This window comes from Callithrix jacchus, chromosome 9 (genome assembly GCF_049354715.1).
Source record: "Callithrix jacchus isolate 240 chromosome 9, calJac240_pri, whole genome shotgun sequence".
NCBI classification, from domain to species: Eukaryota; Metazoa; Chordata; class Mammalia; order Primates; family Cebidae; genus Callithrix; species Callithrix jacchus.
The window spans coordinates 95,923,311-95,940,284 of NC_133510.1; the positions used below are offsets into that span (position 1 = coordinate 95,923,311).

Below are 16,974 nucleotides of genomic sequence, written 5' to 3' on the forward strand. Positions count from 1 at the left end.
AATATTGGGAAAGTTCAGTAAACCTCTTTCAAGAATGCTCTGACTCCTTGGGGAGGAGAATTTGCTTCCAGTATTTTCAATTCCATTTCTTTCTTTCTTTTGTGAAGAACTTCATTGCTTTCTAAAAATCTACTATTCAACAAATTTGCAATAAGCACCTACTATGCACATATACAAAGGAGGTCAAGATAATGCACCACTTTGGGTAAGAGCAAATATTTGGGGGTCAAGTTCTGGTTCTGCCACATTCTGACTGTACAACTGGACAAGTTGCTTATTATCTTCTAAGATCTAGACTCCCCATCTATAAAGTGGGGATAATAATACCTTCTCCAGAGGAATGGGCTGAGGATTCCATTAGATAATACGTGTTAAATGGCCAGCACAGTGCAGGACATATAAGTACTCAATAAATGTTCCCCACTGCTATTATTGTTGTTGTTAGGGCCATTGAGGCCTGGTCGCCATCCTCAGGGACTCAGCTCAGCTAGAGAAAGAAGACAAACACGCTCAGAAACTTTCAGTAGCAATCTAAGGGAACAGATGAGAGACTGCAACTAGGTTTCACAGAACTCCAGTCAGCCTTTAGCGGTTGCCTCCAGAGCTGTGTTGGGAAGAATTCTGAGGGCTTTGCCAGCTACAGAAGGAAGGAGCCCCAACATCAATTAGTGATGTCGGTCACGGATGTGTGGAGTGTGGGTATGTGGTTATATGACATGTCTTTGCCATTCTTAGAAATGCCAGGTGTGGCGGATCAGATGGAACAGTCGTTTCTGGAGGAGGTAAGAAGTTGGACCTCGAGGATGCATAGGACGTGAATGGAAAACATAAAAAGAAAGGAGGAACTCTTTGACACTCAGAACTTTGCGGCATATGCCAAGGATAAAACCAGCATGGGCTCTTTGAGTGGCAGTAAATAAACCAGGCTGTCCAGAGTAGGTCTTGATGCTAAAGATTAGCTCTATAAATACGGTAACCAGCAATGTCAAGCTGGTTGCTCAACATCAAACAAGCTGTCCTATTGTTTCCATAAATTCCCTCATATGCTATGTGCCCTGGTTTGAGGTTCAGAAAACATGAACACCATTTGGTCTCTATAACCATTTTCTCTACCACAGAACTGTGCAAAGGCTCTTTCCCATTGCCCTTGCTCACAGAGACCGTATTTTGGTGTGAAGTCCATGGCTTCTGTTCAGAGAGCCCATCACCCTTTGTGCACTTTGGAAAGTCTTTATAAATGTTTTTCATTATACACAGATGGCATTGCAGCCCCAGGCATCTGAGCTTCTCAACAAATGCACATATGGAAAAAATCTGTTGAAAATGAAAAGCAAAGACCCAAGCTACCAGAAACTAGCATCCAGGTACGATACATGCCTCCTCTGTATCTGGTAATACACTAGCCCTGGGTATGGGGGGAGGCAAAAAGGTGCTTATTAAAACCACAAATGAGGATGAGGAGTTTTGAAAACTTTCTGTTTGCAGAATTAGCTTCATTCTTCACTCCAGCTGGAGATGAGCCTTCTCTGTGTAGCGAAAAGCATGGGGGCAATAGCTCCTAAATTTACTGGTACATCCACATAGCTTTGGTCACTAGAAAGACACTATCTTAACATTGTCTCTAGTTCCAAGTCAAAAAGTCCCAAAAAAGAACTCACTGAAGCAGTTTGCATCAGCTCCTATGGCGGACACAAAGATGGGGTTGGGTGAGGGAAACTTCTGGAAGGAGAGGAGTGAGGTGCTGGGTAAACAATATAAGATGCCTGCTGAATCTTCCCTTTACCTTTTCATGCCGACTCAACCAGGCTATCAATCAACAATTTCACTCATTTAATAACCACCTATTTGCTTTTTGAGCATCTGCGACATGCCAGGTGCTGTGCTAGATTTCAGGCGTGCAAGGAAGAACATGACTCTTTTTAAATTATGTGCCTCTTAGAGTGCTAGGCATTCAGAGAGACAGAGGAATATCAAATGTAACGGGTTTAGGATGTCTAGGAACTCACCATATAACTGGAGAAAGGAGACTATGTATCGCAAGAATATTAAGTGGTAACCTGTGTGCTGTGGGTGATGAGGGTAAGAGAACTTCAAGGTAACTGAGGTCAGCAAGGCCTGGAGCATTCAGAAGAGAAGTGCCTTGGAGTGATGCTTCTGTGAGGTCTTTAAAGGGCGAGGAAGCTTTGTTTATGATACATGTGTTTAAAGTGCGGTATTTTCACAACATCACACTAAGTGAGGGCCTCTGCATCTGGAGGCGTTCTGGAATGCGGCCGTCAGCCAGTGGCCCTGTTCCTTTCTCAGAGACAGGACTACCACCCACAGCTCTTCTGATAGCCTTGTTTTTAATTGCCATGGCCTGTTGGATAAAAGCCTCTGAGTTTGATGCAAGTTCAAAATAATGTCCTTCAAGGATTAACTCATTTTGGGGGGCTTGAGGAGCTACAACAAGTAACATCTGGTATAGCCTGCAGAGGGATGTTTTTTCACCCAAGGAGTTTCAAGTTTCAACATGTGAGCCATCCTGCTGAATAACATCATCGACGGGAAACAGCACGCAGAGAACTTGTCTTGTAATGAGAGCTCTGTGCAACACCCCACGGTCATGTTTTGCATGGACTGTAATTGATGGTGCAAACTGTAACAGGTTCTTATCACTTTGTTTCCTGCCAAAGTGACTGAGTTCCACACTTATGGGGTTGAAATCCCCTTGTGCATTTCTTCTGGGGCCATCCTAGTGCCGTTAGTAACACCCTCCCTGTGTTCAGAAGGCCCAGATTTTAATGCTGTCATAGGGAGTCTCTTGGTCAGTTCTTCTTATCACATCCCATCAGTCACTTCGCTGTCTCCCCAGGTCTCCTGGAAAATTCTTGGAATCATCTCCTTGCTTTTGGTAAATGCTGGCTTTGTTCCTCCATGCTGTGCTTTCTGTATTCCCAGCTATGCCCTTTGCATCCCTTGGGCCAGTCCCTCTACCCCTGGAATTCTCTCTGAGGTCAAGATTTTGCAATGTTCTTAAACGTGAAACACTGTAATAGCTAGTTGTTGAGTGTTATGTGTCAGGGATGTATTATTTATAGGGATACTATTATCACCCATGACTTCCCAGTGAGAAAAATGAGGCTCAGAGTTTGAATTGCCCAAAAACAAGACATAAACCCACATCTGTCTCACACTTAAGACTGTGCTCTTTTTAAGGGATAAATATCGGGACCCAAAGAATGGTCATGGGAGTCACAAGTTCCAAGCAGAGGAGGGAGAAGGAAAGAGAAATGAGGACAACTCCGAGAGTGGCAGCTCTGAACTCAAAGGAGGAGGATTTTGAGACATGGTCAACTGTGACTAAAGCGGAACAGGTTTGAGAATATCGACCCCACTGGCATAAAGACACCTACTGGCAAATCTTTTCAAAAAAGATTTCAGTAATGGGTCTGGAAGAGGTTATTAGGAAGAGAGTAAAGAGATACAGATGGCAAATAAAAGGAGGGGCAGCCACACAGATGGTGAAGGAAGGAGAGTTGTAGTGTATCCACGAAGTTAGAAACTCTCGGGCAGGTCCCATAGACTGAGTTTTAACAAGCCCTCCAGGTGATTCTGATGCACACTAAAGTTTGCAAGCTGCTGCTACAGAACCGTGTTTCTCAGCTTTGGCTGCACATTGAAATCACCTGAAATAATAATGCTTCTGTATGACCTCCTGAAATTCTGTTTTAATTGCTCCAGGCAACAGGGCTTTAAAAAGCTCTCCAGGTGATTCTAATGGGCAGCCAGAGTTGAACATTCCTGCTGTACAGGGAGAAGACAGTTGAGGGTATGCAGTCGAAGAGGAGGTGGAAGGGATATAACAGCAACCGCACCTCTGGCTGTGCCAGGCAATGTGCTAAGGCTGGGCATTTCAAGCTTTAATGGCATAAGGATCACCAACAAGCTTCCAGGTGCTTTACAGGCATCGCTTCACGGAATCCTCATAACAAGTCTACAAGGCAGGTGCCAGCATTATTCCCACTTCACAGATAAGGATATTGAGGCACCAAGATGTTATCTGACTTGACTGAGGCAAGACAGAAAGGAAATGGTAGGTCTTGAAACTTAGATCTTGACTCCAAAGTACTTATTATTTTTAAAAATTATGGTAAAATATATATATATATAATTTGCCACTTTAATTATTTTGAAGTATTTACAATTTTGTGGCATTCATAATGTTGTACAACTACCCATTTCCAGGATGTTTTCACCACCCCAAACAGAAACCCTTATTCATTAAGCCATAACTCCCCATCTCCCCGTCCCCAACCCCAGGTACCCTCTGTTCTGTTCTTTGTCTTTATGAATCAAAGTACTCATTCTTAGTCACTGTTTCAGGATCAGCTCGAAGACGAGATGGAGGTATCAAATTTGATCAAACTTTTTCCTTCAATTGACAGCATCTCTGAGTTAAATGAGGCCACCATCAGCAATTTCCGTTCCCAAAATAGGGAACGACTTGTAACTTCCCGCAAACAGCACATCCTCTTTTGCCTGCGTGCCAAAGCACATGCCAATCCCTCCAGGACATGTGCCTTTTCCCACCTCACCTTCATTTAGCAAACTCCATCTCCTCCAAGTCTCTTGCCAGGCATGACTACTCCTGGGGATCTAAATCAAGTTCTTCAACTAGTGTGGTCCCATAGAGGAGGACTTCAAAAACTGACATTCGCTCCGATCACCTAGGCATCTTGTTAAAATGCAGATTCGGATTTACTGAGCCTGGCTTGGGGCCCTAAGATTCTGGTTTTTTTTCTTCCTTTCTTTTCTTTCTTTCTTTGTTTCTTTCTTCCTTTCTTCTTTCTTTCTTTCTTTCTTCTTTCTGTCTATCTCTCCTTCCTTCCTTCCTTCTCTCCCCCCCTCCCTCCCTCCTTCCTTTCTTCCTTTCTTCCTTTCTCATTCACTTTGTCACCCAGGCTGGAGCAAAGTGTGCAATCATAGCTCACTGAAACCTCAAACTCCTGGGCTCAAGCCATCCATCCTCCTGCCTTAACTCTCCAGTAACCAGGACTACAGATGTGTGCCACCATGTCAGCTAATTTAAAGCTTTTCTTTTCTTTTATGGAGATGAAGTCTTATTATGTTGCCCAGCTGGCCTCAATCTCTTGGCCTGAAGTGATCCTCCTGCCTCAGCCTCCCAAAGCCAAGATTACAGATTTGAGCCACTGCCCTAGGACTTAGACTCTGCATTTCTACAGAGCTCCCAAGTGATGCTTATGCTGCTAGTCCCTGGACCACACCCTGAGTAGTCAGACCATAGGTCGCAGTGCTTCACCGTGACACATATTGCTACAGCATTCCCTTGACTGTTTCTCTACTCCACTATAAATATCTTGAGGGCAAACACCCGTCTTATTATATTCCTGGAGCCTCACATTGTACCACCCACAGTGACAATAAATGTGGATGGAGGAATAGATAAATGAACAAACAGGCTGGAAGGCTAGAAGGAACCGAATCTGTGAGTAGCCTCATAAGCCACACTAAGGAATTTGAAATGCATCATGAAATTCTGGGCAGACACTGAGGGGTTTGAAAAGGGGGCTATATTAAATGTTTATGTGCAGTGTGTAAGATACGTTGGAAAGGACTAAGATTGAAGTCAAGGAAACAGTAGCAAGTTACTGCACTGGTCTAAGCAAATAATTTTGAAGGGCTGAACTAAGGCAGTGATAGTGGGAAGGATGCAGTGGGAAGAGGAGTCAAGACTGTACAGATGGGTTTACTTTACAGCTCCATTTGCTTCAGATAGGGTATAATAATTATACCCTGGGTATAATTATTAATAGTGTCCCATTTGCTCCCCAAAATGCCCTACTTTGGATGATAATTATCTATTCATACTGTACATAGGAGACTTTTTTTTTTTGAGATGGAGTCTTACTCACTCTGTCCCCCAGGTTGGAGTGCAGTGGTGCGATCTCGGCTCACTGCAACCTCTGCCTCCCAGGTTCAAGCGATTCTCCTGCCTCAGCCTCCTGAGTAGTTGGGATTAGAGGTGTGTGCCACCACGCCCAGCTAATTTTTTGTATTTTTAGTAGAGACAAGGTTTTACTATGTTGACCTGGCTGGTCTTGAACTCCTGACCTCAAGCGATCCACTGACCTGGGCCTCCCAAAGTGCTTGAATTACAAGCATGAGCCACCATGCACAGCCAGGAGACAATGTTAATAGAACATGGGGTGTGGGCTTTAAGCAAAGTGAGAAGTCTAGGATAACACTCACGTTTCTGCCCTGGATGACCCAACAGATGGTAACAGTGTTGACCAAGCTAGGCAGTCCAGGACATCAAGCGGTAGAAGTTACTTTAAAATAAAAGTATTTAAGTTAAGGAGGCACTGCAAAGTATTAAGTAAGTTATGGTACACAGCATGACAAATTTCAAAAGAGGCACCGATGGCTGAAGTTTGGAACACTGATGGAAGGTATCACCAAGCGAAACATCCTCCCTCCCCAGCATTCTGAGTCAAATTAGTCCCAGAGCAGTACTACATTAGGAAACCTTCCCTATGTGCTATTCAGACCAACTGCAGATGGGGTGTCACAAAGGCCCACGAAGTCCAAGTTTTGTTTCTCAGTCCTTATTCTCTTCCCTTCAAGTCATTGCTGTGAACGCTCCAGACGACAGGATCACAGTTGGCTGTGGTCACTGAGGTCAGTATAAAGATATACCAAGTCAAGGCTAGATTGAGTCTGAAGCCCACGTCCCTTGGTTCAACTGTCCTGAGTCAAAGGTCAGTAACACCAAAATATTCTATCACGTTTATAACCCTCATGACTCAATATTCTTACTAATCTCTACTCATGTGTGCCAACTCCTCAGCTTTTTTCTCCCGCCCATAACATGTCAACAAGTGGGTAATTATTTAATAAATCTCAGAACATACCTTTGCTTCTTTTGGCCGGAGACCTGGAGGTTTTCCAGTTTCAGTTTCAAGGTGGCTGTTACTTAAGGGTCCAAATGCAGTCAAGCAGAAGAATAAATTCACCCACTACAGCCTTTCAGGGGAACTTTAAAACAAAACGTAGCTTTTCAAGTATTAAAAGGAAGTGAAAGACTGAACTAAGCTGAGTATTCATTTTAATACACATGTTAAAGGTTATATTAGCAGCCGTCAAAGTGCTGGCCAATTCTAACCACATCACTCTTCACCTTAAATCAGATGTGTTAGGTGGTACCCGGAACCTGCCACTCTGGGCTGACCCTGAGTAAAAGGATTGTTAAAGAAGGGGAAGTTGGTCTTCCAGGCTTTCCTGTCACTCGTGGGGATATCAGCCTGATGAGCCAGGGAGAGCAAGAGAGCTGGAACCCAGGAGCCTAAGTCCTTGCCGCTTCTTCCTGCCGCTTCTTCCTGCCGCTTCAGGTCCGAGAAAATGGATTTGAGTGCTGGTGATCTGATATCAATTCCATACACATGGCAAGACTGAGGGCGGAGGAAAACAACCCAATTCATAAATGGGCAAAGGAACTGAACAGACATTTCCCCAAAGAAGGTATTCGAATGACCACTAAGCACGGGAAAAGATGCTCAACATCACTAATTTTTAGTGTTATGGTTGCATAACAATATGAATGTATTCAAAACCACTGCACTGCACACTTAAAAATGACTCAGATGGGCCAGGCACGCTGGCTCATGCCTATAATCCCAGCACTTTGGGAGGCCGAGGTGGGTGGATCACGAGGTCAAGAGATGGAGACCATCCTGGTCAACATGGTGAAACTCCATCTTTACTAAAAATACAAAAATTAGCTGGGCTACTCAGGAGTCTGAGGCAGGAGAATTGCTTGAACCCAGAAGACGGAGGTTGCGGTGAGCCAAGATCATGCCATTGCACTCCAGCCTGGGTAACAAGAACAAAACTGCATCTCAGTTAAAAAAAAAAAATGACTCAGATGGCCAGGTGGCCAGGCGTAGTGGCTCACGCCTGTAATCCCAACACTTTGGGAGACCCAGGCAAAAGGATCGCTTGAGTCCAGGAGTCTGAGGCAAGCCTAGGCAACATAGTGAGACCTCATATCCACAAAAAATACAAAAATTAGTCGAGCACGGTGCTGCACATCTGTAGTCCCAGCTACTAGGGAGGCTGAGGTGGGAGGCTTGAGCCCAGAGGTCGAGGCTCTGGTGAGCCAAGATCACACCACTGCACTCTAGTCTGGGTGACAGAGTGGGACCCTGTCTCAAAAAAAGATAACTAAGATGATGAATTGTACATTATATTTTACCATGGTAAAATAATAATAATGGTCACCAACAGTGTTCAGAAATGATAATAAATTAAAATAACTTTTTTAAGAAGTGAGCACTCAGCCGGGTGTGGTGGTTTATGCCTGTAATCCCAGCACTTTGGGAGGCCAAGGCAGGCAGATCACGAGGTCAAGAGATCGAGACCATCCTGGCCAACATGGTGAAACTCCGTCTCTATACAAAAAAATTAGCTGGGCGTGGTGGTGCATGCCTATAGTTCCAGCTAGTTGGGAGGCTGAGGCAGGAAAATTGCTTGAACCCGGGAGTCGGAGGTTGCAGTGAGACGAGGTCGTGCCACTGCACTCCAGCCTGGCGCCTGGTGATGGAGTGAGACTCTGCCTCAAAAAAAAAAATAAATGAAATTTAAAAAATTAAAAGTGAGCACTAAGGACATCTTTTACCCAGCCTTGTGGTAGCCTAGATGGTCCTTTCCCTGGGCCCCACCATGACTTCTCCTTTGGATCATTTACACAGACAGAAGACAGCCCCCAGTCCCTCTTACTGCACCATCCGGAAACAAAAGATATCAGGACTTGAGAGTCCTATGAACCCACACCTCACAGCCACCAGAGCCTTAACCAAACTGAAAGCCTGCTGCACCCCTCTCTCACTGCCCAGTGGAATCCTTGGCCACTTCAGTGGTCCTCCTCAGGGGTGGTGATGGATGCAGAAGAACTGGCATGGTCTGGCTGTGTCCCCACCTAAAATCTCATCTTGAATTGTAATAATCCCCACGTGTCAAAGGGGGGACCAGATGGAGATAATTGAATCATGAGAGCGGTTTCCCCCATACTGTTCTCGTGATAGTGGGTTCACACAAATGCCATGGTTGCTGAGAAATATTAAGTTGTTGAGAAAAGCTGAGTGTTGCTGAGTGTATGATAGAATATATTGTTTGCTAGGAAGAACGATGGCAAGGAAAACCTAGCCGCTGCCCCACCAAGTAGAAAACTACTTGGAATATTCCAAAGTGGGAGGAAAATATATAAATATCATACACTGGTTAAAACAATTCCTTAAGACCTCTGACCCTGCCCTCGTGGCTCCCTCACGGAGAATACTTTTTAGTTTTTCTGTGATCAGTGGTAAGCGGGCACCAGCTGCCTACTTGGCATATTTTGTGTTATGAGAAAATACCAAACATCTGTTTGTTGATAATAATCACCTGTTCAGAGAGAATAAATGTGTGGGTTAGAGTCTGCTCAAGGCCTTCACCCTGGAATGCTGTCAGCCCCTGAGGCTCTCAGCTCAGAAGGCTACTGGCCCTCGGACAGTCCCACTTTGTTGTTCTATCTGGGTGTCTGCCTCTCAATTTCTTCAGCGCCGCCTGGGTGGGGGTCTCTATGGCTGAGCTGCTCTTGGTAGGTGGTTTTATAAGGGGCATCCCCCTTTGCTCAGCTCTCATTCTCTCTCCTGCCACCATGTGAAGAAGGACGTGTTTGCCTCCCCTTTCGCCATGATTGTAAGTTTCCTGAGGTCTCCCTAATCGTGTGAAACTGTGAGCCAACTAAAGCTCTTTTTTTATATAAATTACCCAGTCTCCAGTATGTCTTTATTAGCAGCGTGATGGGACTCCATTCCCGCTGTCTGCAGCGGACCTGGCCGCCCTGCTTCCCGACCTCTCCAGCCGCCTCCTCCTCAACTCCGTCTTCCATGTAGGCGCTGAGCGGCTCCAGCAGATGCTTTTCTCGGATTCGCCCTTCCTCCGGGGCTTTCTGCAGCAGTGCAAGTTCACAGATGTGACCCTGAGCCCCTGGAGTGGGGACAGCAAGTGCCACCAGCGCCGGGTGCTGACGTACACCATCCCCATCAGCAACCCGCTGGGCCCCAAGAGCGCCTCTGTGGTGGAGACACAGACGCTGTTCCGGCGCGGCCCCAGGCTGGCGGGTGTGTGGTGGACTCCGAGGTGCTGACGCAGGGCATCCCCTACCAGGACTACTTCAACACTGCCCACCGCTACTGCATCCTGGGTCTGGCCCGGAACAAGGCGAGGCTCCGAGTGTCCTCTGAGATCCGCTACCGAAAGCAGCCGTGGAGCCTGGTGAAGTCGCTCATTGAGAAGAACTCGTGGCGTGGCATTGAAGACTATTTCCACCATCTGGAGCGAGAGCTCGCCAAGGCTGAGAAGTTGTCACTGGAGGAAGGCGGGAAGGATGCCGGGGCTTGCTATCTGGGCTGCGGCGGCGGAAGGGGCCCCTGAGCTGGCGGGATCACGGGGACGGGCCGCAGCACGCAGACCCCGACCCCTGCGCCCAGGCCGGCATGCACACCTCGGGCTCCCTCAGCTCCGGCTTCTCCGAGCCGTCTGTAGACCAGGGCCCCGGAGCAGGCATCCCTAGTGCCCTGGTTCTCATCAGCATTGTCCTTATCATCCTCATTGCCCTCAACGTCCTGCTCTTCCACCACCTCTGGTCCCTGGAGAGGACGGCCCACACCTTTGAGTCCTGGCACAGCCTGGCCCTGGCCAAGGGCACGATCCCCCAGACGGTCACAGAGTGGGCGGAGATCCTGGCGCTCCAGAAGCAGTTCCACAGCGTGAAGGTGCACAAGTGGAGGCAGATCCTGCGTGGAGCTCCTGGACGAGATGAAGTTCTCGCTGGAAAAGCTTCACCAAGGCATCACAGTCTCAGACCCTCCGTTCGACGCCCAGCCCCGGCCCAATGACAGCTTCTCCTGAGGACCCTGGTCACGCAGCTGTTCCCCCACGTGGACAGATGGACATACAGAGCCTTGGCGGCCACTGCTGGAACAGTGTGAGCACCAGGCATCTCCCGCCCGCCCCTCCTGACGGCCTGACGGGGGCTGCGCAGACATGGGGGCCATGGAACTGAGATGCACTTTATCCCAGGGAGCTGGCCTGGCCTCAGGCAGGCCCCCCACTAACTTATTTCACCTGGCTGAGGTTGTGGGGGGCGCCTTCTGGGGTGCACGATTCCCTCAGCTCTGGGTTTAATGTATTATATTTATTTGGGGCCAACAGTTCCCCAATAAAGGGTCAGAAGTGAAAAAAAATGCATACAAGAACTGATCCCCATTTCCCACCAAAGATCAGATGCATCATACAAGCCCTCTCTTACTGTCTCTACTGATTCCCACTACTTATCACCTGCCCCCCACCAGTCTTAGATGCCCAGATTTCAGCCAGGACCTGCCCTTTTGAAGTGGCAATCCGAATATTCACCCATTTTTCTAACTTTCCAGTTTAAGGGTTTCACCTCTCAGGGCCTTATGTAACCCTAGAAAAACTGACAAATAAATTCATATTTCTAAGACAGTGACTGGGAATCACACTGTCAGCATGGCAAAGGTTGACCGTAGGAGTCACAGTCCTGGGTTTCATCCTAGCCCCATCATTTGGTATCCGGTTACAACTATGCTACATCTTAATTTTCTCATTAATAAAATAGGGCTAACTATGAGGAAATCCCCTCCTCACAGTGTCTGTGATACAGGAAATAATCAGTATTTCCTGTATCACAGGAAGTGATTATGCAAGCCAATAAAGAAATATCCTTAGTTTTAAAGTGAAAGTCCCTGAATACCTGGTACTGAAAAAATTATGATGCCTCCCCATAGGTAATTGCAAATAAGATTTTATTTTTTCCAGATGACATAAAGGGTACATTTAGGTAAAATTAAAGCTGATTATTTCCAAGTCAATTTTTAAGTTTCTCAAAGCTGAAGTTTCTTTCCCCTCTCTCTCCCTTTTTTTTGTTCTCGCTCTCTCTGACTACTGCATGGCTGGTGTCCCCTATTTATTAAGTCATTTGGCACTGACCATCAAGCTATGAAGTCAGGGAGGGTCAAAAGATTGGTGGGTTGCCCCTGGTGTTCTGTCCTGGGTCAGTTTGCCAGAAAGGAGAATATTGTGCTTGTTTGTTGATATCTACAAAAATACAATCCTCTCAAAAGATTGGGAAGAAGTATAAGACAAGTAACAGGACTTCAGAGAGATACCAAAAAGGGAAAGTGAGTACAAAATACAAGAGGCATTGACAAAAATTTGCAACTAATTGCAAAAGTTTGCAAGATCGTAATGAAAAACCGAAGTGAACCGGAGACACTCTTGCCCATAAAAAGAAGAGAGGACATGTCGGGGTTGGGGAAGAGGCAGAAGGCAGGAGAGTTCTGCTGTCAGCCGGAAGACAGCACACAGCCTTGCACTCCCTGCAGTAGGTGGTTAAATAAAAGAGAGAACAGAAGGGTTGTTAGTAGAAGGCCCGTGACCAAGTTGGCAGACCTCTGTCACACGCCATCTACTCCTGAATCCACATTTGCACCTGATCTACAATCATGGATGCTCTCAGTGATGACTGAGACAAAGCAAACGTGAATTCATATTCAGCATCCTCAGTTTAGGAAAAAATGTGTGTGATCAGAAAGATTCCTGGCTGGTCCGAGTGCAGTGGTGTTTACAACTAATTGATCACAACCAGTTACAGATTAAATCTCAGTCTAATTGTTACAGACAAAAATCTCACTCTATTGCCTAGAGTGGAGCAGCACGATCTCTGCTCACTGAAACCTTGCCTCACCAGGCTCAAGGGATCTTCCCCCCTCATCTCCCAAGTAGCTGAGAACACAGCTTGCACCACTATTCTTGGCTAATTTTTTAATTTTTTTTTTGTAGAGATGGGGTCTTGCTGTTACTCAGGCTGGTCTTGAACTCGTAGACTCAAGTGATATACCCGCCTCAGCCTCCCAAAGTGTTGGGATCACAGGTGTGAGCCACCGCCCCTGGCCCAGTTACAGATTTTTTTCTTTCTTCTCCAATCCCACTGTTGCAGTTGACAAAGAAAGAAGGAAGAAGGAAGGAAGGAAGGAAGGAAGGAAGGAAGGAAGGAAGGAAGGAAGGAAGGAAGGAAGGAAGGAAGGAAGGGAGGGAGGGAGGGAGGGAGGAAGGAAGGGAGGGAGAAAGAAAAGAAAGAGAAGGAAGGACGGAAAGAAGGAAGGAAGGAAAGAAGGGAGATAAAGAAAAAAAGGTTTCCAATAACAATATTCAAATACAAAGGTTCTAAAGGCAAGATAACATTTGCAGAATAACAGATGAAGTTCCCAACATCCCTCTCATTTGCAGAATTAACAGATGAAGTTCCCAGCATCCCCCTCATTGGAATTTCTCCTAGAGATTTCCTTGAGCATGTGTGACACGATGTATGTACACGGTCATCCACTTGTAATTGCAAAAGTTTGGAAACCATGTAATTGCTCACCAAATAGGGAACTTGTTAAATAAATGATGGTAGAGCCATACAGTGGAATTCTGTACAGGTATAAAACAAAGCAAATTAACCTTGAAAATGAGGGAGATTTCGACGTATTGATAAAGGAAACATCTCCAAGATACATTACTAAGTCAAAAAAGTAAGGCTCAAAACGGTAGAGTATACTATATTTGGGGCAAAAATGAAAAGGGAAACAAGTTAAAATATTTGTTTTAGCTTGTATTTTCAAAAAACCTGATAAAAAGTGGATATCTAGGCCAAGCATACTGGCTCACACCTGTAATCCTAGCACTTTAGGAGGCCAAGGAGATCCCTTGAGGTCAGCAGTTTGAGACCAGCGTGGCCAACATGGTGAAATCCTGTCTCTCCACCTCTACTAATATACAAAGATTAGCTGGGCATGGTGGTGAGCGCCTGTAATCCCAGCTACTCAGGAGATTCAAGCAAAAAGAACTGCTTGAACCTAGGAAGCCTAAGTTGCAGTGAGCCGAGATTGTGCTACTGCACTCCAGCCTCGGTGACAAAGCAAGACTCTGTCTTAAAAAAAATAAAGAAAAAATAGTGGGCCAGGTGCAGTGGCTCACGCCTGTAATCCCAGCACTTTGGAAGGCTGAGATGGGTGGATCATCTGAGGTCAGGAGTTCGAGACCAGCCTGGCCAACATGGTGACACCCCATCTCTATTTAAAAAAAAAAAAAAAAAAAAGTGGATATCTTCAAGGAGAGAGTGAATCGAGTAAATGCAGGTAGAGAAAAGCAAAAAGGCTTTTCACTGTATACCTTTCCATATTGTTTTGAGTTTCAAATTGTGAAAATGTTACTCAAATTTTTTGAAATAAAATAAAAACAAATGGTTCAGAGGATGAAGGTTGCGAGTGGGGGCAGCTGAATTCACTTATGTAAAAATGATCTTTCGTGTGAAGGTAAGTCTGTACTGAAAAAAAGAAAGCAAAAGAAAAAAATGAAATAAAAATGACTCCAGATGATAGTTTACTGTATTTTCATGTTAGGGGAACCCTTGGGTGTCTGCTATCAGTCAGGACTCTTACAGGTATAATCATCTGAAATATTAACTCCAGTTTATTGAAGTTAGAGACTTTCATCAACTCATGTAACTGAGACATCCAGAGGTGGAACTGGCCTGGAAGATGGTGGGGTGCAGAGCAGTACTCATTGCTGAGGAGCTACCTAAATCACAGGCTTTCCGGGCACCCCACGCCACCCTGTCTTAAACCACCTGGCAGATTGTTGGCATTTTCTTCAGTATTTTCCAAGCATGGACTCTGGAGGTCACTGCCGCCACCAATATCAATCTGGGATCCAGCTACCCTCTGTTTTAGAAGATGAATCTGGGGCTAGTTGCAGTGGCTCACGCCTGTAATCCCAACACTTTGGGAAGCCAAGGTGGGCAGATCACCTGAGGTCAGGAGTTCAAGACCAGCCTAGCCAATATGGTGAAACCCAATCTCTACTAAAAATACAAAAAATTAGCCGGGTATGGTGGTGGGCACCTGTAATCCCAGCTACTCAGGAGGCTGAGGCAGGAGAATCATGTGAACCCGGGAGGTGGAGGTTGCAGTGAGCTGAGATCGTGCCATTGCACCCCAGCCTGGGTGACAAGAGCAAGACTCGGTCTCAAAAAAAAAAGAATATGAATCTGTTGGGAGTGACCAAGAAGAGTCAGAAGCTTCTCCTCCAGGGCTTGAGGCTGCGGTTGCTCTCTTGTGCAACAGACATGATGCAGATGCATGACATTCTGGACTGGAGAATGTGGGGCATTCAGAGCCAGACCAAGAGTATGTGTGTGGGGAGGCGGCTGGGCTTCCTGGCTTGCCAGAATCAGGCAGTGGGAGAGAATGGGATACCACTTATCTTCCTCCCACTCCCCTTTCCTCATTCCAGGCCCAAACACCAGACGAGTATGTCTCCAACTGAGTAAAAATGTGAACATGGGACAATCCACATGTGAGGGATGTGAGGAAACCCAAACACAGCACAACACTGATGCACTTAACTTGGTTTATGAAATGCAATTTCTGTGGAATCCTCTGTGTTAGTGTTAAAAAAAAAAAAAGGCCCACTTGATTAGGAATCGGGAAAACTGATTCTAAATAAGAGAAACTAAAAATGAAAACAAGAACTTTAAAAACTATAAACATAACTTTGGAATTAACACAAGGTTTCTGTATTACCTAAATGGCTTATTTACTTTCAAAGCCGAAAAGGTCATTGGCAAGTATACTTTGGTTTACTGTGAAGCAAGTTAGGTTAGCTTTTGGGTGGGGAGGGATATGAAGGGAAAGATGTTTTAATTGCACAGTGGAATCTGCTGCTTTTGTCTGGTAGAGACCCACTGCCACCTTTTTCTTCTCAGAAACAGCTTTCAGCTACCATCAGCCCAGTAGTTTGGGTGGTGTTGACCCCTTCCTGCTCCAGGGGTGGACAGGTTACTTGGGTCTGACCAGTCAGAGCCTCAGACCTCCCCATGGCATGTGATCCGAGCCAGCCAATCGGAGACAATTCATGGGCTTGTGGTTGGAACTGTTGAGAGGTCCTTTCTTTCCACCTCTTTTTCTGGATAGGTTGTGGGTCTGGAGGTTCAAGACGCCCTCTCACTTCCACCAGGAGAAAGCCTGCCTGAGAATGAAGCCAGCTGAGAGGAGGAAAGAGAAGATGGGGTCCTAATGGCACATTTCCATCCAGCCATCCATAAAGCCAGTTCCACTCGCAAATGTCTGTTACTTGAGGCAATATAGATTCCCTTTTTCCCTTCTTGCTGGATTTCTGATCTCTTCAACTCTGAATCTTGACTGACACAAACTTCTGATGCTAATGTTTGAGCAGCTACAAAGTTGAACCAATTGCGCCCACGTGGAAGACTACCTGAATTATGAAAGCATAGCCAGGCACAGTAGATCACGCCTGTAATCTAGCACTTTGGGAGGCTGAGGTGGGTGGATCACCTGAGGTCAGGAGTTCAAGACCAGCCTGGCCATCATGATAAAAACCCATCTTTATTAAAAAATATATATATATATATGAAAGCATAAGGATTAAATCATAATCATGCCTTTATAAGCTCCAAATGGATCTGAACCATCTCCTAGATAGTCTACTTCACAATAGTAACCAGGTGACATTTTATAATTTAACAGAAAAACAAATTACTAAAATAAGGAAATATTTCATTTTACCCTTTCAGTCATGGGTTCCAAGGAAATGCAAGTTCATTGGAATTAAAAATAATACCAAAATGTGGATAAGACCAGCTTTAGAGGTGGAATGGAATCAGCTGAATACCATTGTCTGGAGTGATTTTTGACCTTCTCAGTTTGCCAAGACAGGTGTACCATTTGGTCTAGCCCATGTAACAACTTCTGTGGTATCTGTCCAGGTTGAAGACAGTTGCCATGGATTGGTGATGCCCAAACAACTGAAATGTTTATAGCACACAAAGAAAAACAGTCAACATTA

General features: G+C 45.6%; 1 pseudogene; it reads left to right on the forward strand.

The window, feature by feature from the left end:
- The first annotated feature begins 671 nt into the window (after positions 1 to 671).
- Positions 672 to 10,987, forward strand: LOC100401638 (protein Aster-A-like; annotated as a pseudogene).
- The last annotated feature ends 5,987 nt before the right edge of the window (positions 10,988 to 16,974 follow it).